Source organism: Cricetulus griseus, chromosome 5 (assembly GCF_003668045.3).
Source record: "Cricetulus griseus strain 17A/GY chromosome 5, alternate assembly CriGri-PICRH-1.0, whole genome shotgun sequence".
Taxonomy (NCBI): Eukaryota; Metazoa; Chordata; class Mammalia; order Rodentia; family Cricetidae; genus Cricetulus; species Cricetulus griseus.
The window spans coordinates 112,188,976-112,212,034 of NC_048598.1; positions in this window are offsets into that span (position 1 = coordinate 112,188,976).

Sequence of the window (23,059 nt, forward strand, 5' to 3'; positions counted from 1 at the left end):
AAATAAACTACCTCTATTATTTTTGCCTTTAAGGGATTTTTTTCTTTTTTTAAGGATTCATTTTAAGTGGTGTGTGTGTGTGTGTGTGTGTGTGTGTGTGTGTGTGTGTGTGTGTGTGTATGTGTGTGTGTGTGTGTGTGAATGGCATATTTGGGTATTGTATTTACATCCTACCCATCTCCTCTTTTCCTGCCTCTAACTTCTCCAGTGTCCCTCAACTCGCTCTTACTACCATTTCCTTGAGTCTACATTATTAAACTTAAAATAAGAAAAATAAGCTCAGAACATATCAAGTTGATAAAGCCTACAGCATGCATGCTTTTTCAATAGACACATTTTATAGTCAGCCATAGCAGAGATCTTCTCACAAACTTAGAGATTCTTTAAAGAAAAATCTTATCCTTACCACGCACCTCCTCTTACTGTACACATAGTTAAAAGCTTATTTTCTGAATGGATTTCCAGAGGCAGCTAGGATAAATGTAAATAGCATCGCTTGAAAACTTGAGTCCTACTTTACATATGCAAATACGTGTTGAAGCTAAGTTTTGTTGTCTTGCATGGATAAACTACATCTCAAGGGAGTGGAGAAGGAGATTTCTAAAGTAGCAATAAGGAGCAAACCGAGTAATTAACAATTTTTTTGTGTTCTTGGAAAATTGACATAGCCTGTATGTGGGAAATTGCCACTTCAAAAATATATGATGCAGTAAATACCATATGGGCTGTTTAGATACAACCATTAACAGGCAATTAAGTGAAGATTTGAGATGAAGAAGTGAATAGGATATTTGGTCTCAAACATAAATTGAAGTCTGCTTTTTAAATTTTTGTATCAACTTGGCCAATTTTCCTATACTTTATATTCTACCTTCTACTAAAAAGTAAAATATTAACATTAATATAAATTAATATTTAATTGAGTTAAAAATCAAGCATTTAAGTTCTGTATATTTTGTATTTGGTGGCTTAAAATTGCCAAATTTAATTTTTTCTGCTTTAAAAAATTATAGGACAGTGGTTCTTATTCACATGAAATTGTGTCTTCATCTAATGAACTAATAACTTATTTTTTATCATCAGATACAAACATTAAGAATTAAGAATGCTGGTAATGATGTTAAATATATGTAAAAATACTCATATTTTCTTTTACTATTTTTTTTGTTTTTTGAGACAGGGTTTGAGGGGAGATGTCATTCTGTAAATATGTCTCTTTTATTGGTTGATGAATAAAACACTGTTGGTCAATAGAGAAGCAACATAGGTGGGACTAGGAAAGAAGGAAGATTCTTGGAAATGTAGTGGGAAGTCAACATGTCGTCCCAGGAAGACGGGATGCATGAATCTGGTGTTCTCAGTAAGATAAGACCTTGTAGAAATACATATATTAGTAATTAGGGGTTAATACTTAAGATAGAGATAGCCAATAAGAAGCCCTAGATATTGGCCAACAGCATTGTAGCTATTTAGCATCTCTGTGTGTTATTTGGGGTTGACAAGGCACTGGGACCAGGCTGATAGGAAAAGTTATGGTAACAAGGGTTCCTCTGTGTAACAGCTTGGCTGTCCTGGAACTCACTCTATAGACCGGGATGACAACAAACCTACAGAGATCCTCATGCCTCTGCCTCCTGAGTGCTGGGATTAAAGAAGTACACCTGCCTCCACTGCCTGTACTCTTTAACAAACTCATTTAACATAGATATTTTACATGAAGAGAAACTTAGAGAACACCAAGGCAATTATTTCCTTTTTCACGTTTGATTCATGTTTATTAAAAAGAAAACAACAGAAGCAGGTTTTAAGAAAACTGAAAGACAGAAAACAAAATGGCATCTTAGCTCTAATTCCAAAATCAGTGGCAAATGTATGTGAACATTTCTCCTTTTTCGCCTTTATTGAAAATAATTTTCCCTCACATAATATATTCTGTTTATGATATTTTCCACCTTCAACTACTCCCAATTCTTTCCCATCTCCCCTCCCATATGGATTCACAACTTTTCTGTTTCTCATTTAAAAAAAATGCTTCTATTGGAAAATAAAAGAAGACATGAGGGATCAGGAAGATCGAGTCGAGGGAAGAATAGAGTAGAGAAAGAAAAAAGACACCTTAATAGAAGGAGCCACTATAGGTTTAAAGATAAATCTGGCACTATGGAAATGTCCAGAGATCTACAATGATGACCCCAACTAAGAATCTAAGCAATAGTGGAGAGGCTACCTTAAATGCCCTTCCCCTATAATGAGATTGATGACTACCTTAAATGCCATCATAGAACCTTCAACCGGTAACTGATGGAAGCAGAAGCAGACATCCACAGCTACACCGAGAAGAACTCCTGGAATCCAATTGTAGAAAGGAAGGAGTTATGAGCAAAGGGGTGAAGACCATGCTGGGGAAACCCACAGAAACAGGTAACCTGAGCAACTGGGAGCTTGTGGACCATAGTCTGACAGCTGGGAACCAGCATAAGTCCAAACCACGCCCCCTGAATATGAGCATCAGTTGGGAGGCCTGAGCAGTCTATGGGGCCTCTTGCAGTGGAACCATGATTTATCCCTAGTGCATGAATGGACTTTGGGGGCCAATTCCCTATGGAGGAATACTCTCTTAGCCTAGATACACAGGGGAAGGCCTAAACTCAGCCCCAAATGGTGTGACAGACTGAGATGATCCCTATGGAAAGCTTCACCCTCCCTGAGGAGTGGATGGGAGTGGGATGGAGGGTTGGTGGCAGGCATTGGAGGATGGAAGGTTGAGAGAACACAGATTAATATGTAAAATAAGATTGTTTTAATTTCAATAAAAAACAAGACAAAATAAAATGAGAAAAAACAGAAACTATCAAAATAAGACAGTAAAAATAAATCTTTCAGCAGAAACCACCTGAGCCCTACTGCCACATGGACACTTTCTGCGAGACCAACCGAGTTCTGCCCTTCACCACCTTAAGGTCCTAAGTAACACACAGACACTTATATTAGGTACAATGCTGCTGGCCAATCCCAAGGATTTCTTACTTGCTAGCTAACTCTTAATTATTATCTTATGGAGATTTATCTTATGGAGGACACCTTCCACTGGCATCCTCTTCCTGGGTCACATGGCAACTGCAGAGCAGATTGCAGGAGGAAGAGAGAAAGGGATGACTTCCTTCTTGCCCTTGCTTATATATGAGCCTCCCTGCTATGTCACTTCCTTCCTGGATCACAATAATTCTTACTACAATTCCCAGAATCCTCCTTGACTCTTATTTCTGCCTAACTTGCTTCTTCATTGGTCAACAGTACTTTATTCAACAACCAATAAGATAAACATACACAGAAGGACATTCCACATCATAAGACAAAACAAATATAAGAAAAAGAGACTTCAAAAAGGCACAAGAAACAGAAATGGATGCAGAGTCCGCTGGGTGACACATTCAGGAATCTAATAAAAACATTGAACTAGGAGACAAAGTATATACTCAAAGAACACTATTTTTGCCTCCCTTTTCATGAGTCCTCTAAACCAGAAGGCAGGAATTTGATGGAGACATTCCTTTTAGGGCTGAGTGCTTAGTATGTGGCTGTGGTTCTCTGCATTTGTTCCCAACTTCTGCATAAGGAATATTCTTGGATAATGACTGGACAAGGCACTTATTTAAGACTAAAGCAGAATGTCATTAAGAGTCATTTTACTGCTATTTTTCTTTTCTTTTGTAGAATGGTAGTATTTGGTTTTACCCTAAGTCCCTGGGTTATCTAGTCTCTAGTTCTTGGTTCCCCAAGCAGTGTCAAGTATAGTCTCCATCTCAAGGAACAAACTTTAAATAAAATTAGATATTGCTTGGTTACTCCCACAAGCTTTGAAACATCATTCCAGTAGCATATCCTGTAGATAAGAAACCATTTTAGATCAAAGGGTCTGTGGTTGACTTGGTGTTTCTATTTTTCTTTTTGTAGTGTGCAGAGAACCCTCCTTGTGTACCAAAGATTTTAGGACATAGGGGAGAAGGCTTTTATGTAGGCACCAGCTAGAGTTTTCCATGGTCAATGAAATATTTAAGGGCTGTCTTCAGCAGTGGGTCATTGGTATCAGTTTTATCATCTACAGAGCATTTATTAGTGCTTCATTTCCTTATTCAACTGGTCAATTGATGGGGACATCCTTCTGTTTATATGTTTGTCTTATTGGATGATGAATAAAGCACTGTTGGTCAATAGAAAAGCAAGTAAGGCAGGAATAGGAGTTGAGGAGGATTTGGGGAAATGTAGTAGAGGGACTGTCGCCATGTGATCTGAGAAGAAGGGATGCACGCTGCCAGTGTCCTCGATAAGATGTCTTTATAAATATATAGATTAATAATATTATGATTGATAATTAAGACAGAGATAGCAGATAAGAAATCCTAGTCATTGGCTGGCAGCACTGTAACTTATATAAGTCTCTGTCTGTTATTTATGGTGCCCATGTGATGGTGGGGCTCAGACAGCTTGGTGTAAATATATATCGTTACAGTCAATAACAATAATGAGTTACCTTCTCTCTCAAGGATGTATGTTTCCTCATGGTTGCCTTGTCTAATACTCCTTTTCTCCACTCTAAATAACTTTAGCTCAGCTAATTTCTAAACCTGGAATTTATATTTGCAAAATAATTATTAATACATTTCTCAATGATAAGATATTTGAGGCTATGGTTCTAGTTAAATAAGTTGAGAAATTTCTTACTATGGATGAATCCCTTGGATGGATCCTCAACTCTATGTAAGATTGGGTATGGTAGCTCATGCTTGTAATACTAGCCCTGGGGAGTTAAGAGGCAGCTGGATCCAAATTGCAACATCATCGAGTTACAAACTGTTCTAGCTTCCATTTTTTTGCTGTAATAAAATACCCTGGCCAAAATGAACTTAAGGATGAAAGAAATTGATTCATGTTAGAGGTTACATACAGTCTATCATCAAGGAAATCCAGGTCAGGAATTTAAACAGGAACCATGAAGGAACACAGTTTGCATAAAGACTATCTGCTTAGGGAATGGTACTGTTCTCAGTGGTCTGATGCCTCCTGCACCAATTAATAATCAAGACAATTCACAACATACATAACCACTGTTCTAATAATTAGAATGAATTGCTTCCCCATAATCTCACAGGGAGTGTCATTATTAGGATCTGTTTCTTTGTTGCAGTGGGTATGGCCTTTTTGAAGGAAGTATATCACAATGGAAGCAGGGTATGAGGCTTCCTTTATTTGGAATACAGCCCAATGAGTATTTCAAAAATTATATACTGGAAATTGTGTATTCCATGAAAAATTAGAAGATGAGACAATAATTTTACCCTCAACTTAAAAAATCTCATTTTTTCCACAAATCATTGAGTCACTTGGAAGTGTAGAGCTCCAATTGAAGCCAGATTCTTAGATGCTGGAGATACAGAGCTAAATGACAAATAAGCATGACTTTCTGGACCTACAGGGCAAGGGAAGTGACTTATATCTAAGCAGATCAATTCAAACAAACACCATTAATGATGTGGCCAATATCCTTGAGAAGCATGGAAGGAGGCAGGCAGAGAAACATGCAATGATGTTTCATTGATCCTCACAGGTTATGACTCACTGTAGATTGGGAGTTGTGAAGTGTGCCAGTAAACATGACTTGCAAAGACCATCCTGAACTGCACTTGATTTTTGTTGGGAAAGTTCATCCAATAAATACTATGTGACAAGCTTTCAAAGATATTTTCATTAAGTTGAAAAACTATGCAAACATAAATTTAGCGTACTTCCAAACATTGCTGAAATAACTTTCACTGATATCCCCCCTTTTATTTTCAATTTTGTGAGAGGATGAATTTTTTCTGTGATTTGAGATATCTGAACTCACACATTCTTCTCTTTCTTCTCTCATTAATGTATTTATTGACCTCTTGCTGACTCCATCAAATTCAACAGTACGATTTGAAAGACACATGCCCCTTAAAATTATTTTTTAAAGGCATATGAATAATTCTCTTGACTGTAATTTTCTTTTCAATGTCAGAGTTCTGTTGTAAGGCAATGTGCACTCTGAGATGGAGGGGAAACAGGTAGCCGTAAGAATTAGCCCCCCTAGATCAGTTTGGGCAATTTATCTCTCAGCTCACCTAGATTATGATGACTTTCTCCCCTATCACTGGCATTTTGTTAGTGTTCTTTTGTATGACCTTGTAGAATTTCATGAAATCAAAACTATGCAGCAACCATAAAGTATGTCAATTAGGAAAAATTCTAAATATGCATAGGAATGTCTTTCATCAACTTAGTTGTAGAACAGTTAATATGCTTGACATAATAACATTACATTACTACACAGTTTGATTTCTATCGGTCTATTTTCCCCCATATATGTGGAGATGATACCCTTTAAATTTTGTCAAAATTATTAACATAGACTAGCTTAGTAAGAGTCCAATGGCTTTATTTACAATCCATAGAAAAACAACAGCATAATAAATCTGAAAGAGAGCAAGAGTGAGAGAGATATGACGGTTGGGTTACCAACCTATACAAATTTGGGCACTATGTACATTATTAGAAAAATGTTTGTTTTTCCCTGTTCAAAGCAAATGACAGAAACTTGTGTCCAGTGAACATGATCCTATATGACTCAAAATATTGATAAAACTGCTCAAGGAAATGAGTGGTATAAGTTTCTTAAGTGACATTTGAGGCATAATTTACCAGATTGAGTGAAGTATTCTTATGATAAATTGCCTTTTGACAGATAATCAATTCCTGCTGACTATCTACTTCTTTATGATAACTTCCCCAGATGCTTAAACATGAAAAATGACTAAATTTTCTTTGTCAGTGAAAGCCTATAAGGAACAAGGCAGGCCCTTCTCATCCCTGTGAAAGCAGGAAAAGTTTAGTATTTACTAAGTCACAAGTGGGTATCTTGAGAACTTCAGTGACTGGAGTAAAAACTACCTCTAGGCTGGGATCGTAAATATGAAGATATCAGTGTCCCACCTATGTCTTGTCTGAAATGACATTTTTGAGTGAAATGAAGCCACTTTAAAAAATTAACAGATACTCACTTGATTATGAGTTTTATCTATCAAAACCATCATTGGAATAACTGGAAGAGATGGAGGTAAGGATAAGAAATACATCACCAAAGTCAGAGACGAGTGCTATCCTAGGCCATATATTGAATATTTCCAGAGTGACTTCAACTATAATACCAACATGACTCAGGTGATACCACTTTTCTAAGTTTGCCTGGCTTCCAGAATTTTTACCACATATTATCATACCTGAGTTTAAAATTTCATTCTGGTAATGAGCATTAGCAGAGGATCAGAAGCTAACGGTGGAAGCAGTGGTCATTTTTGACTTGTTATTTGACAGTTTAGTTACTTGACCTGTATATATGACATGGCAACTTGATAATGAAAACAGTATTGGATATTGCTGAACTATGCTTGTGATTCCAACAATGTGAAAAACAAGTATGTGTATCTTTTAATGTCTGTATCCACAGTAAATTTAGAAGAATTATTTGTTACCTTAAAATATTTGTATGGTTATATTGCAACTCCTGGAAATCACTTAGAACTTCATGTATCTAAACCATTAATCTGAAGGAAAAATAAATCTGTCTATGGTATGAATTATCTCCTGCTTTCTCATTCAGTAATTATAATTACTGCAAAGCACCAGTGTAGTGGAACTCTAGTAGAGTCATTGTATTTAAGATAAACATTAGAATGAAATAGTTGTTTCTCACTATATCTAGGGTAAACATTATAATGAAGTACTTGTTTCCTAGAAGTACATAAGAAGTACTAGAAGAAATCATTCTAGAAACCAGTCATCATTTCCTGTCATCTATAGAGTTGTTTTTCTGAAGGAGCTTTTGCATGACTTTGGTCACAAGACAGTCCTGGCACACCCGGACCATCTTGTATTATTGAGTGCACAATAAGGACTAACGTTGCAGGGGTAAGGTGTTTTCCTTCACTAAACACATAGGTTATGTCAGGGGCTTTGGTATGAGAAACTTGCTTTACCCTAAAATCAACTTTCGCATAACAGTGATCAAGTATGCTTCTGCAAGGCTGTTGGAGGTTCAGGTCATCAGATACTGTTCTTCCTTGCTGCCTCAGAGCTGGATTATATTCTAGAGTGACTCTCTTTCATTGATGGTCCTTGTGAATCAGAACACCAACACACAAGTAAAATCGGTAGTTTAAAGTAAAATGATGACTCCAAATACTGGAAAAAGATGGTCCTACCTTAAAGTTTGGTAGCATAGGTAACTGGAAAACTCACCAGCCCCATTCATTCATCTTTATCCTTGTTAGAGCAATGTGCCTGACCACTGATGAAACCATACTGCTACCCATATTCATGCCTGACACAAGGGCTTTGTTAGATAGTCTGTAGCTCTTGAGGTGACCATTGTCAACCCAAGTGGCATAATTCCATTTAATCTCTCTCTATAGACACACATGTATGTGCATTATATGTACTTTTAGCTAAATACAAAAATATATTTTCTTAAGCTTTTTCAAATATCCTTTTTGCTACTTAGTCCTCCCCCTACCTGATCCTTCCTTATTGACCTTCTTTCTGTCTTCTCCACTAAAGCCCCTTCTTGCTCATTTGTGTTCTTAACTTCAAATATTCAGATGCAAAAATACATGCACATGCACACATGCACGTACACACACACACACACACACACACACACACACACACACACACACTGGAGTAACCTCAGAAACAACGGGGGAAATTAGAGAGGGAAAATAGTAGGACACAGTGATATAATAATCACTTTTAACTGTAAACTATACATAACTCATAATCATCTAGAAAAGGAGTTTCAGGAAGGGTTCCTTAGATAATTTCCTGTGGGCATATCCCTGGAAGAGCTCATTGTATGGATTTGTTGTTTTGTGGTTGGAAAACTTTCCTTGTATTTTTGCTTTTAAAAATCATACTTTCATTCACATTGCCATACACATCTTTTGACATATCTATTTAATTTTCTTAGATTTAAGCCCAGGAGAAGTAGCCATGTAATAGACATGTACTAGCCTTTTGCAATTACTACCACGTATGTGTTTGGTAGCACCGAACAACAGTGCTGAACATTTTGATTACCTTAAATGATGTGAGAAACCATTCACCCAAAAGATATCCAGACCTGTCTTAAGAGTAGAAAAGGAGAGGTAAGTCCCAATATGCAATCTTTAATTCATTGTTCTTCATACTTGTCTGTGGTGTGATGAGATCAGCAACTTTAAGTCACTGCAGTGTTGACTTTTTTATAGTGATAGTCTGCTACCTAGACTTGTGGATTATGTAGATCATTATTCTCTTACGTTTCTTTTGTTTAAGTATTTCATCACAGAAACAGGAAACAAACAAAAATTAAATAAAATAATACAAAAAGCAACAATAGTTAGCTTCACAACCTAGTAAAGACTTGCTGAACATTATTGCCTGGGAGGAAACCATCCCTCCTTATGACCAATTACATGGTTAGAACTAAAACAAAAAGAAACGAATGTAAAATGAAATAAAAACTTATCAATTGTTTATGAAAAGGTATTAGGACTAGAATTTATATGTACTTTTGGTAGCAGTTCTGGTCAGATACTCTTAAAATACATATTTTGTAGTAATTATGAAAGTTGAGTATATTCCTGCTTAATGACTACTTCTCCTAGGTTTGTACCTAAGAAAATTAAATAGATATGTCAAAAGATGTGTGCGACAATTTGAAAGAAATTATGACTTATAAAAGAAAAATAGAAGCAAGTTTCCCAAGCACAAAAGAACAACTTCATATAATTTAATATAAACACAATTTTAAGATATGATATACTATTGCGATACTATTTAATATATATGAATTATATCAACACACTGCAGTGAGCAAAAAGATCTAACTAAAAATAACTCATGTTTAAAAGCATGTGAAAAATAATTTTCTAGTCATATATTATTTAGAATACAGAAGAAAGAAATGAATAGGATGTGGCCAGAGAGAATTAATGAAAAGTATTATTGCTTTCTTTTTAAAGTTTTTCCTGCAATTCATTTTGAAGTTGGTTTTTCTTTCCTCTTCAACTTCTCCAAGATCCTCCCTACCTCCTTACATACCCAAAATTGTATCTCTCTCTTCTCTTTCTCTCTCAACACACACACACACACACACACACACACACACACACACACACACACACACACACACAACATACACACACACACACACCAGACAAAACAACTTCAAGTAAACAAAACCAAAAGCACACAAGAAAACTATTGATTGGCCAACTACTCCTGGACAGAGAGTTTGTCATGGATCATGGTTGATATTCCCAGTTAAACTCCATTCATGAAAACTTGTTTTCCTTGTCCCACAGACATTAATTGCAGATAGATTCTCAGCTAAGAGTAACAGCCTGTGTGGGTCCTGTGTATGCTGCTATAATCTCTGTGAGTTTGCCTGTGTATTAGTCCTGTTGTGTCTTGAAGATGTTTCTGTGGAGTTGGAGTAATGTGCTAGGTTAGAGTTACCAGAAGATATTTTTGAGGCTATGGTAAAAGGTACTACTATATCTCTATTTTCTTCTAAGTATTTTTGTCAGTTGTATATAGGAAAACTATGGAATTGGTATGCTATTATTGTATCTTGCTAACTTACTGACAGTGTTTAATGTCTGCAGACACTTCCTGGTGGAGCATTTAGGATCACTTATTTATATAATCATGTCATCTTCAACTGAAGATACTTTTACTTCTTTCTTTACTATTTGATTCCCTTTCACCTCCTCCAGTTGTTATTGCTCTACCTAAGATTTCAAATACTATATTGAATAGGGGCAGAGAAAAATACAAAACCTTGTCTTATTCCTGATTTTAATAGGAATGCTTTGAATTTTTCTCTATTTAGAATTATACTGTCTGTGGCTTGCTGTAAGTTCCTTTTATTATATTGATATATGACCATGTATCTACAACCTCTTCAGGACTTTTATCATGAAGGGATGTTGAATTCATTCAAAGTCCTTTTCTTCAACTAAGGAGATGACCATGTGGTCTTATCTTTAGAATGTTTGTGTGGTGTATTATTTATTGATTTAGATATTTTGAACAATCCCTGCATTTCTGTGTTGAAGTCAAATTGATTATAGTCAACAATTTTTGATGTGTTCTTGAATTTGGTTTGAAAGCATTTTGTTGAGAACTTTTGTAGGTATATTTGGAAAAGATAATGGAAATAAAAATACCAATTAAACTCTAGGAAACTTCCACTGACTTCATCTAAATAAATACACAAGTAAAAAGAATCACCCAGTTACCATCAAATATTATTATTATTGAAAATAAACTAAATATTCATTGCTCCCAGAATTAGTTAATATTACACAAAGTTAATCAAGTAGATGCTATGGGAGTCTGCATGGCACCTAAATAGCCCTCTGCATGTGAATGACAATTGTGTAGCTTGATCTGTTTGAGAGGCTGCTGACAGTGGGACCAGGATCTATCCCTGGTATATGATCTGACATTTTGAAGCCCATTCCCTATGGTGGGATGCCTTGCTCAATCTTGAAACTTTGGGACCCAGTGTTCTGCCTCAACCTTGTCTTGCCAGGTTTTATTGACTCTCCATGTGAGGCCTTACCCTTTCGTAATAATGAATAGGGAAGGAGGTGGAAGGATGGGGAGGGAGGGAACTATGGTTGGTATGTAAATTGAATAAAAATTTTTAACTAAAAAATAAAAGATAAGGACAAATAGCAGAGAGTAGGGCATTGTGGAATGATAATCTGCAAATGGAACTTGCACCTCATACAGTCATTCTCCCAAAGCCCAAGATCATTAAGCAAGTAAAACCAAAAGTTTGTAAGACCCATAAGGGGTGGATGGACACAAGAAAATAATAAAATCATGGGTTTGTGGATACAATAGAGCAGTTGTACATATGAACAGAGATTGTGATAGCATGTACAAAGATCCAAGCAATCTCAAGACATAAAATCTCAATATGGAGAAGAGAGGTGGTCATGAACTCCCACCCATATCTGAGGAGTGGGTGATAAGTGACAGTTACTTATAGATAAGTCTCCCAGCAGGTGGACTATGTAGTGAGTATGGCCACATAACCATGAGAATATGTGAAACATGAAGTAGACTCGATATGTATTTAAAAAGGCACAGGTTTGAGTGGATAGGTAGGGAAGGGTTTAAATATGACCGAAATACATTTTGCAAAATTTTTAATGAACTAAGAAAAAGCAACATAAAAAGAATTTAAGAAAAAAATATTTTAAGGTTCATAAATAGTTAAAAATTATTAAAGAAGTTCAGTTGCTGTTATAAAAGAAACTTAGATGAAATCTGACATTCCATTAATGTTCATAAACATAAATCATAACCATCTCATTCCGATCTCTTCATATTCACCATCTTATACATAATTGTACCTTTCTGCTTTTCACATGCAAAAAGTCACCAAGTCTTGTTAATTCTATTTTGTCAATGTTGTTTCAACCTATCATGTCCATCCTTTTAATCTCTGTTATCAGTATCCTGGCTCTGGCTGTAGGCATCTTTCACTGTACAGGCTACAGGCATTGGTCTTTCACTGGAATAGTTCCCCTTCCACCCTTTCTATTAGGTTTGAGTGTGTCTATTTTATCCATTCATTCATTCATTCATTTGTTCATTTTCATTCATTCATCCATATTCAACACAGGTGATTAAATCCATGACTTCAGGCATTCTGGCAATATTATACCACTGAACTGTATTCCTAACAATCTATAAACATTTTTTTTCATAAAAAAGTTTTCACCAGTTCCTGACTAGTACTCATTTGAACATACCTATCTTGCCATTATCAACCAGTACAAAACTGTCTAATAAACTACTCCCCCTCCTTTGCATCCTAAAATATGTCTAAAATCATCAGCAGACCTTTCAAATGAATATGTATAGGTATTGTAAAGCACATTTGCCTGTTCATATCCTCCTAAACCATCTCAATCATTAATAACTGAGGGAAGAAGATTGGAAGTTGATATTTTGAAATATTTATAAATGAGTGAATTCTGTACAGATGCAATCTCACTGCCTCCAAGAGTCAACAATTCTGTCACATCAACATTTATTAGAGAACATACAGAAACAGTTGCCATTAAGTCCTTGTAATAGCTTAGTTGTATCCTGTTCTCCACAAAGCTTGTGTGAAGATTTAGTTGATCAGGAAATAAGCTTCAGGCAGTGTTCTATTTGGCTGAACCTAGAGCAACCTATATATTCAAACAGACATAAAGTTCCAGAGCATCTGAAGGTTTTTTCTTTACAGTTTCTTTCACTGAACTTAGGATATGAAATTCATATTTTTACAATACTTTGGACATTGCTAATTTCATCAATAAAAAATCATACTGTTTCTAGTATAATAAATATAAAGCTAATTGAAACACATGAAATAACTACCTTTGAAACTTCATTTTGATTTAAATTGCTAATGTTAGGCTACTTCCAGTATCAGCTACCTTTCTTTCACCAACTTAAACTTTAGAAGGTGTGTGTGTGTGTGTGTGTGTGTGTGTGTGTGTGTGTGTGTGTGTCTGTCTTTCTGTCTGTGTCTGTGTCTGCGTGTCTGTGTATGAATATATACTGTACTGCCTACACTTACATATTTAAAATACCCTCTCTGTTCCTTCTCCCAATATCATAGTAGCAGGTCTGAGTAACTTTTATTTCCATGAACACAATCTGAGTAGTTTCATATATTCATACCCTATATTCCTTTATATTTTTTCACAGTTAATTTTTTTTCTAGACAAGGTTCCTTTGTGTATCTCTGGCTGTCCCAGAGCTTGTATCTGCTCCTCTGTTACTATTTTGGGAAGATTCCCTGTTTCATCAGTTTGGACTGTTAGTTATGGCATTGTTAACTAGGAATGTGAGTATCATTATCAAGGTATTCATTTCACTTATCTGATGAATGATGTACCATGAGTACTTCTCTTACCTTTAGGATAGGCAAACCCCTGTTTCATTAGTTCCACATCCTCTAACTGACACTGAAAAGTAATAGAAGACAATATATAAGTCAAGTCCATTCCTTTCCATTTGTCTTTGTTAAAGTCTTCCTTAAATTAGGTCTTTTACCAGTATGTGCATTTTTAAAAAACTTCCTTGTCTTTTTAACCAATCATAACCCCATTCTACACTTGTTGTAATGATATATATGTATATGCATACACATATATGTATATATACACACATATATATACACTTAAAATAAATATTAAAGCTTTATACATATATTTATTCATATTCAAAATATTTAATATTTTGTAACATCAAGTATAATTAATTACTATATTATTTCTATTATAATATTTTCAATTGTTCTTCCTTTTTATACAATGTGATTTTCTTTCTACCAGAGAGATATTTTTAGAACTATTTCAAAAATTTTGAGGGTAAAAATTTCTCTTTTGTTTTTAAATTCTGTGTTTGAATAATGTTTTATTCCTTCTATTTATGGTTATAAAATTCTAGAACAGCTGAATACTTGAGTACTTTAACATGTTGCTGTAGTGTTTCTACCTCTTTCTGTTTAGCCAGCAAGTCAGCTATCAGTTTTATTGATTTCTGCATGAATGCTTTTCTGATTTTAGTCTTCTTTCATTTTTAGTGGTGATACATCATTGTGCCCAGGTCAGATGCTCTCCATCTTTTATCCAGAAGGGTTAGAGGACCTTTTTAAATTTTTTCTTGATTTCTTTATTCAGTCTAGCAGGTGTAAGGGGAAGTTATTAATAAACAGCCAAAGAGAAAAACAGCTGCATTACTAAAGAACATACTCTATCAAGTTCAACATTATCTGCTAGGCATGAATCATGATAAAACACCATTAACTATTTATAAGAAATAGAAAATGACCATGTTGAAAACCTACAGTACATGTGAATAAATGTTGTATGGTTATTTAATTTCATTGCATTGCATTGCATTTGAAGAAAAAGTAATATTTTGTCATCAACAAATAAAAACATAATTAATACATATAATACAAAGAATATGTTAGGTGCTCAATATGTTTGTTGATGAAAGCTTGTACATTTAATTCCTTTTTATAATATTCTCATTAAATCCTGATTAAATTGGCAATACAGTGCTAGACACATGGTATGCCACCCACAATTGTTTGTTTAATTTGAATTTAAATCGGTATTTAGGTTAATGGTGTGTATCTCTGTATTTTTTTCTAGCCTGGCAACAAATAGAAACTTTTATTCCATGTCTATGACCCCTGAAGTTTTCTGGATGGTTGGAGATGAGAAGAAGAAAACATAAACATTTTCTTTGGGCAAGGCATTCTCAATTTTCCTGTTTTGGGATAATAAAGCATGAGTTTTAATTAAGTTTGTAGGCTTACCATCTGTGAGCATCTGGAGTTTCATTCTGTTGCAATTTTGAAGCAAGTGTACCAATTACAGTTCTGAAAGTATAGAATGTTTAGAACAAATAGCAAGGCAAGTGGGAACATGGAATTTTATTTTCTTAAGTCCATTTTCATATCCATTATTGACTTTACATAAAAAGCTAGTGCCATTTCTCACAATGATTTATATATTTTACTCCATGCACACATATTCCATAATAAAGTTATCCATATTGTTTCCTTTTAACAATGTGCTAGAATCAATAACAAAAATTCTTAGTTACTCGGGTTTTTACAATGCTCTTCACCACTGAGCCATCCCTCCAATCTGAGCTAGTAACTTTTCAAATAAAAATTTGAAACCACTACTTCTCTCTCTGATTTGATAATACCATTTGTTTTGCTTAGATGTGGCTAAAAGTAAAATAATTCAGGTTTAGGTATAATGAAAATTTGGACAAAGAAGATTACTATTCAAAATGTTACCACAACATTTTCAAAGTGGCAGAGCCACTCTGACTTAATAATGATGCATTAGATACTTTAGTTACTTTTCATATGGCTATGACAAACTGCCCAACAAAAGAGCTTAAGGGAATATTTCTTTGGCTAGGAGTTTGATGGAATGTAATCCATTTTGGTGGGGAAGTCATGCCAACAAGAGTATGAAGCAGTTGATAACTTTGTATCCTGTCAGGAGGCAGTGAGCGTGTGTGTGTGTGTGTGTGTGTGTGTGTGTGTGTGTGTGTGTGTGTGTGTGTGTGTGTGTTTGGGGAGGTTGCTCTGCTTCTTTCTCTTTTTTTATTTAGATCTCCACCTCACCTTATTGGATAGTGCCACCCATATTAATGATAGAGTGTCATTAGTTAAACCTGTATGGAATACACAATACACACCTACCCAGAGACATAGCTTATGATAATTCTAAATCCAGTCAAGTTGACATTGAAATTTGGCTATCATGGGAAATAGTCACCAATGCTTGTTAACTTTTCAGTATTTTTTTAAAATGTGATTGGTTGTTTTACATCCTGCCCATAGTTACCCAGCTTCCTCCAATCCCTCCTCCCTATACCCTTCTCTGTTCTCGTCACCCCTATCCACTTCTCCATTTCTGTTTAGGAAAAGACATCTCCCACTAGTATCAACAAAACATAGTATATCAATTTGCAGTAAGACTAAGCATCTCCCCATGTATTAAGGCTGGGCAAGATGACCCAGTAGGAGGAGTGGGTCGCCAAAAGCCAGTAAAAGACTTGAAGACAGTCCCTTCTCCCACTTTTAGGAGTCCCAAAAGAGGAACAAATTACACAGCTATAATATATATGCAGAGGGTCCAGGTCAGTACTATGAAGGCTCCCTGATTGCCAGTTCAGTCTCTGTGAACCCCTTTGAGCCAAAGCTAGTTGATTCTGTGGGATATATATATATATATATATATATAATATATATATATATATATATGTATGTATGTATGTATGTATGTATATATATATATATATATATATATATATATATATATATATCCTGTGACCAGATTGGTGTCTAGGCAAATTGTTATTGTTATCAGAGAGGCTTTATCCAGCAACTATTGGAAAAAGATGCAGACCCACAGGCACATATTTGGGGATTCCTGCATAAGAGATGGGAATAGATTGTAGTAAGCTTTCAAATTTTGAAACACATACTTTTTATGAGTGTGAGATAGTATTTTATGGCCACTTGGTATTGCATATCTCTGATTATATTATGCTGGTAAATTACATGTGTTCTTGAGAAATACTCATTGTCTTTTTCTCATTTTAAAATTGAGTTCATTTTATCTACTCTTGAATTGCCTAAGTATGCTCTCCCTTCTAGGTGGTAACCCTTCCTCTGATACATAGCTTAAAAATGTCTTTTTTCAATCAAAATCCATTTCATTTTTCTGACTATCTTTTTCTGTGCAGAAGTGTTTAACATGATCTTGCCTGGCCTGAGCTTTTTGTGATGACTGCACATATGCATTTGTGTATCTTCCCATGGTCAGTAGGATACTTTTCTATGGTTGTCTTGTTAAAACCTTTTGCAGTTTTCTTTAAGCTGGCATTTAGGCTTTTGTTTTTAGTTCATCTTAAAATGTTGATTTTTTTGTGGGCAATATAAAATAAAGGTCAAACACTATTTGTTTCATGTTGAAATACATTTTTCTTTGCTTCATTATTGAAGAAAATTTTCACAGTTTGTGCTGACCCCACATTTTTGGAATATTTATTTATTTTTATGGTTTCTTAATTTTTTATTTAAATTCTTTAATTACTACTCATATTTACATATCCATTCCCCCATTCCCTCACCCTCCCATCCTCCCATTTTCCCCACCAACCCCCCAATTAGAAGAATAGATCACAAATTCAAAATGATACTATAAAATATAGTTGGACGGGGGATAAGATTCCATAGAGAAAAATATCTGGATTTAAGCAAAGTCAGTCCTTTACAGTTCTCTGTATACATGAGCATAATGAAGGTCAAGTATGAAAAATTGTTACCAGTGGTTCATTACCCTGGCTTGGACAGGTCATTCTTTTAGTTAGTTCTATAACAAAGGCAGATTTTCCAGAATTACATAGACAAAGCTGATGGAATAAATGGCAGAAAATAGATATCTTCAGAATTTAAGAGATATTTTATATAAACAATGACTTCTTATACAGCCTAAATTAGCTATAATTCACAAACTCTTACTAGATATTAGTTGCATCCAGATAAATATATGTTTTATCCTCACCCCGACAATTTGGTTTTGCTTTTGTTGTCGTTTCATTGAGTTTTCATTGCTTTTGATCAATTATACTTAATTCTGCTAGCAATTCTCATCGACGACTTATCCTGATCCTCTAAGCTCTACTGATCTGGATGTACCACCTTATACTACAATGTGATAAAATTTCCCAAGTAGACCAGTTGATAAGGACTCTTGTGGTTACATTTGTGTCTTATTGTCTTGTTTTTTTTTTTTCCTTATTGCTGTGGTTAAATAAATCCACAAAAACAAGATAATGGAGAAAGAATTTTTTGGCTCAGTTCTCAGGATCCAGCCCATCACACCAGAGAAATAACAGAGTCAGGAGTGTGAAGGAAAGGCTCACATTTTTATAAACACTGTAAACAAAAAGTAATACATATATGCTAGTGCTCTGCTCAATTTCTCCATTTTCATGTGATTCTAGATATCCTAGCCAGGAAATGGGAGCACTGACTAAAACAGGTCTTTTCACATCAATTATCATAATTAAGACAGTACCTCAAAGATATTCTCATAAGGTCATCACCCAGCTGATAGTAAATCTGTGAAGCTGGAAACTAAGAATAACCATCACTGCTTACACTGTTAAACAAAAAATGCTCATCACAAGACCTTTGACCACTTCTGCAAAGCTCCTTTGAGACAGGAAGAAAGGCTACAAGACTCCAAGGATCAAGGTGTGATGTATTATTGAGATGTTTTTCACCATATTTCAGTGTGTTGGATACTGATTTTTTTTTAAATACTGGCCAGTTGTCTTGCAGAACTGCATACATTTTGAATTTGTCTATTGCTTGTGTTAGTTTTCTTGTTCATCTGTTTCTTACATACCTTTACAAATAGGGATTAGGTCTTAAAGCTTGAGGAAATCAAGACTAAATGTTTTTGGCAAAATTACTTAAGGAAAATTAAACGACCTTCAGGTTACATCATAATGGGTTATATAGATTTCCATGTTGGCCCATTGTAATTATTTAACTTAATGACATTGCTATGTCAGTCATTGTCAGAACCCTCCAATATAAGAATATTTTCCTTGAACTTATCAAGTAATCAACGAGGCTATATTTTGACACTCAATAATAATTCTGTTTTATTAGATTTTTATCTGGTGTTTACATTAAGGTTCCTATTGCCTTATTTTACCTGATGTTACTTCCACATCTTTGCAAATCCCTGACAACCTGGCTAGTCTCATCCCTCTTACATTGCAGATATAGTTCAAAGAGAGTAATTTAGTCTTTGTTTGATAATAAAATGTCTTACAAACATGTAAGACATCCTTTGAACATTAATTTTCTTTAGACAGCAATAGAGTATCAGGAAAATATCTAATTATTTCACAGCCCTTCCTACAGGGGTCCTGATTTAAGGTGTTTGGGAAAAAGGCTGTTTTCTATATCTTAAAATAGTTTAGATAGAAAAAGAATCTACTGGACCAGCCCCAGGAACTGTAATGACATCATCATGACATCAGAAACAAAATAGACCCACTGTCTTCTCTTCCTTCCAACGAGGTTCAGGTTGCTGCATTATGGAAGGTGGAATTATTTGATATCATGGTTTATGTTGGCTCATATGAAACTTCCTGCACATGGAAGTATTCCCAGAGGAAGAAATCAGACTTGTTTTCTCAAGTGAACCAGCTTGAGTCCAGATGGAGCTCACTAGTAGAGTATGGTCACTATCACCTTCTCATTTCGAGTTCCAAACTCTAAAGATCATAACAATTTTGCTGGCAGAGAATCAATCAAAATTCTCCTGGAAATTTTATTTAATTGAAATTTTGTGTCATTTCCTATAGGAACCATCTCAAAAAATCTCCCTCAGAGTCTGTGATTAAACAATGGCATAGCCAGAAGTCAGTCAGAATGAGATAGAAATGGTACAGAAAATGCTGGTGGGATTTCCTTTCTTCGTTAAGTGCTCTGAGCATAGAGGGAAGATTGTAAGGTCAGAACTACACAGAAGACAAAGGGAACTTTCTGACTAAAATGGGAAACTTTATAATTTATTTCCTGAAAATAATCCTGAGGAACCATAACAAGAATTTCAAAGGTATCAAAATAAATGGTAGAAATTTGATTCTTTGGATTTCAAACATTTGAGGTTTTGTTTTTTGTTTTTCTACAAAAATTTTCCTGCACATGAGAGTGTATGGATGCTGAATTGTGGTATACTATTTGGGGTTTTGTTTGTTTGTTTGTTTGTTTTAGTTTTCTTGATGCTTTGATATAGGATGGGCTGGCTACTTACTCATGTAATATTGTTAGAGATGAAATGTCTTCTTCTAGTCACTGACAGCTATTCTGGAGGAGTTTTATTACAAAGTGGCCATCAGTAGAAAGGGCTTTGGTTAATGGAATGAAAATATAGATGCAGTTTTATCAAAGTGTCATTGTGGAGATAGGAAAGATGATATTTCTTGATTTCAGTTGGCAAGTTGCAAGGTTTACTCTTGACCTAATGGTCCTGGTGCCAACTTTAATTCTGTTGAGATTATACCCTAGTATTGGAGAGCCTAGTCATCTAAAGCTCTTTTTATACAAGGTATTATACTAAGGGCTAAGAATTTAATGATTCTGAATGTGATAGTAAGAGATAGTCCCTCTCTGAGAATATACTTTAGCAAGTTCCTCAGCATATTAATGCACTGATATTACCCTGAATGTAAATGAATATTTCAAAAGTTGCCCCATTTAACAGTGAGTTATAAGTGTCTCATGCTTTAAAACCACATTTACAAAATAAGTAAGAAGTAATACCTACTACCAAGATTATGAATAGCTTAAAATGTGAAAGTGTCTTTAATGCCAAATAAAATCTCTAACAAAAATAAAACAAACAATCAGATGTTCTAGAAGCAAGGAAACAGTTCTCAGATTCTATCTCTGAGTGTAGTGTAGGTAGGTATGGAGAATACGTCCCTTTAATCTAGACAAATGTTACTCAAAAATGATGTGAATTATCTAGAGGACATATTTAAACATACTATAGGAACTGGGAAGGTTTCTCTGTCAGTAGAGTACCTGTAATGCAACCACGAGAACCAGAGCTAGAATGACAAGAACCTAATAAAAAGCCAAGTGTGGTATCTTGAACCTGTAAACATAGAATTGAGGAGGGGAAGGTAGGAGGATCACAGAGCTTTGATGGCCATGTGGTTTGACCAAACCAGTAGCTCCAGGTTGAGTGATGGGCCTTGCATGGAAAAATAAAGTGGAGATGGATTCTAATCCCATTTGGATCTCCCTGGTATATGGAAGGCCTCAATGAGACACTTATGTCTGAGTTGGATCCATTCTCTTGCTCTAAATCAGAGTTAAACAAGGAAGGTCCCCCATTAGGAGAGAAAGAAACATTTTGTAGTTGACAATCTTTGCAAGTCAAGTTTAAGACAAGAAACATGTTCCCTGGTATATGCAGAGGCTATGGTGTTAGGGAGCTTGTCATGACTAATGAGAATTTGTTTAATGTCCAAATCCAGTGTTATAAGAATCAAGATGTTTCATTGCCACAACTACCTGTGTGCTTGGGGAAAGTTTCCTTTTCTGTAATCTCAGAGAACTGCTTTGAAGACAGTCAATTCTAGTGGTACAGGTGTATTTAATGTAAAGGCAAGCACCATAGCTCACTAATAGGAACATTGGTTACAATAACAAAGAATATTATGCTCTCCAGGGTTGGTAGCATAGCATCTTCTGGGAATTTACTAAATGACCTTTCTAAAGATTCTGCTGTTGCAGTTCACTAAAACATGTTTTTCATTGATTTATTTTGTGTGTACACAAGTTTTGGGAGGTGCAAGTAAACTTGTGTGCATTTTGTATGCATGTGTGTCTGTGTGTGTGTAGTGTAGTGTATACTTGTGTGATACATGCATATATGTCAGAGAGGTGTGCTATGCACACACTGTGGAGATCAGAGGTGGATGTGATTGCCCTGCTCTGTAATTCTTCCCTATTCCTTGGAAACAGTGTCTCCTCGTGAATTCATGGATCTCAGCTGGATGATGGAAAACAAACTCAAGATCTGTCTCTGAGCCTCACAGCACTGGAGTTACAGATGCATGCCTGGCCACACCCAGATTTTTATGTGGATTCCAGGATTCAAACTCATGTCCTCATGCATCCTTGGCTCTTACTCAGTGAGTCATTTCTCCAGGCACTAAATCACACTTTTATAAGTGAAATAAATGAGAAATGTGGCAGATAAGTACCAGTTATTGTCCAAAACTTGGATGTCATCTTTGAACTACGTGCTATATTGCCCTGTTCTTCCAATCTGAGTGAGATACACAAAAGGCTTATTCAGTTACCTCTTGGCACTTTTAGGATTTGCTAAATAAATGTTCTGAATGATAGAAATTACCTAAGAATTCTGTAGTGTCTACTATGCAGACTCTAGCCCCGCTATGTCCACTGAACATATCAACTTCCACTAGTGTGACAAAGAAATTCTTTTTATTTGAATGTGAATCTTTCAGTCACATGTGGCTTATTGTTATGTTGGAAAGTCTTTGCAGAGTCTATGGTGACCCAAGAAAAATACATATGCTTGTAAGGAAATGATGTCACAATACTGGGATTATTGAAAATATAAGTTTGGACAACAGATGGAGACCTGATCAGGCAGAAATCCAAACCTTTAGCCCATGTCCAACACATCATCCAACTTTGCTTATTGTAACCTTCTGTTTCCTAGCTATGTTGTTCACTTTCTGTTGGATCTATCCAAAATATTTCTGCCAAGATAACTGCTCCTTTTTGCCAGTGTTGGTCTTTCTAATTTCTGGCTACAAT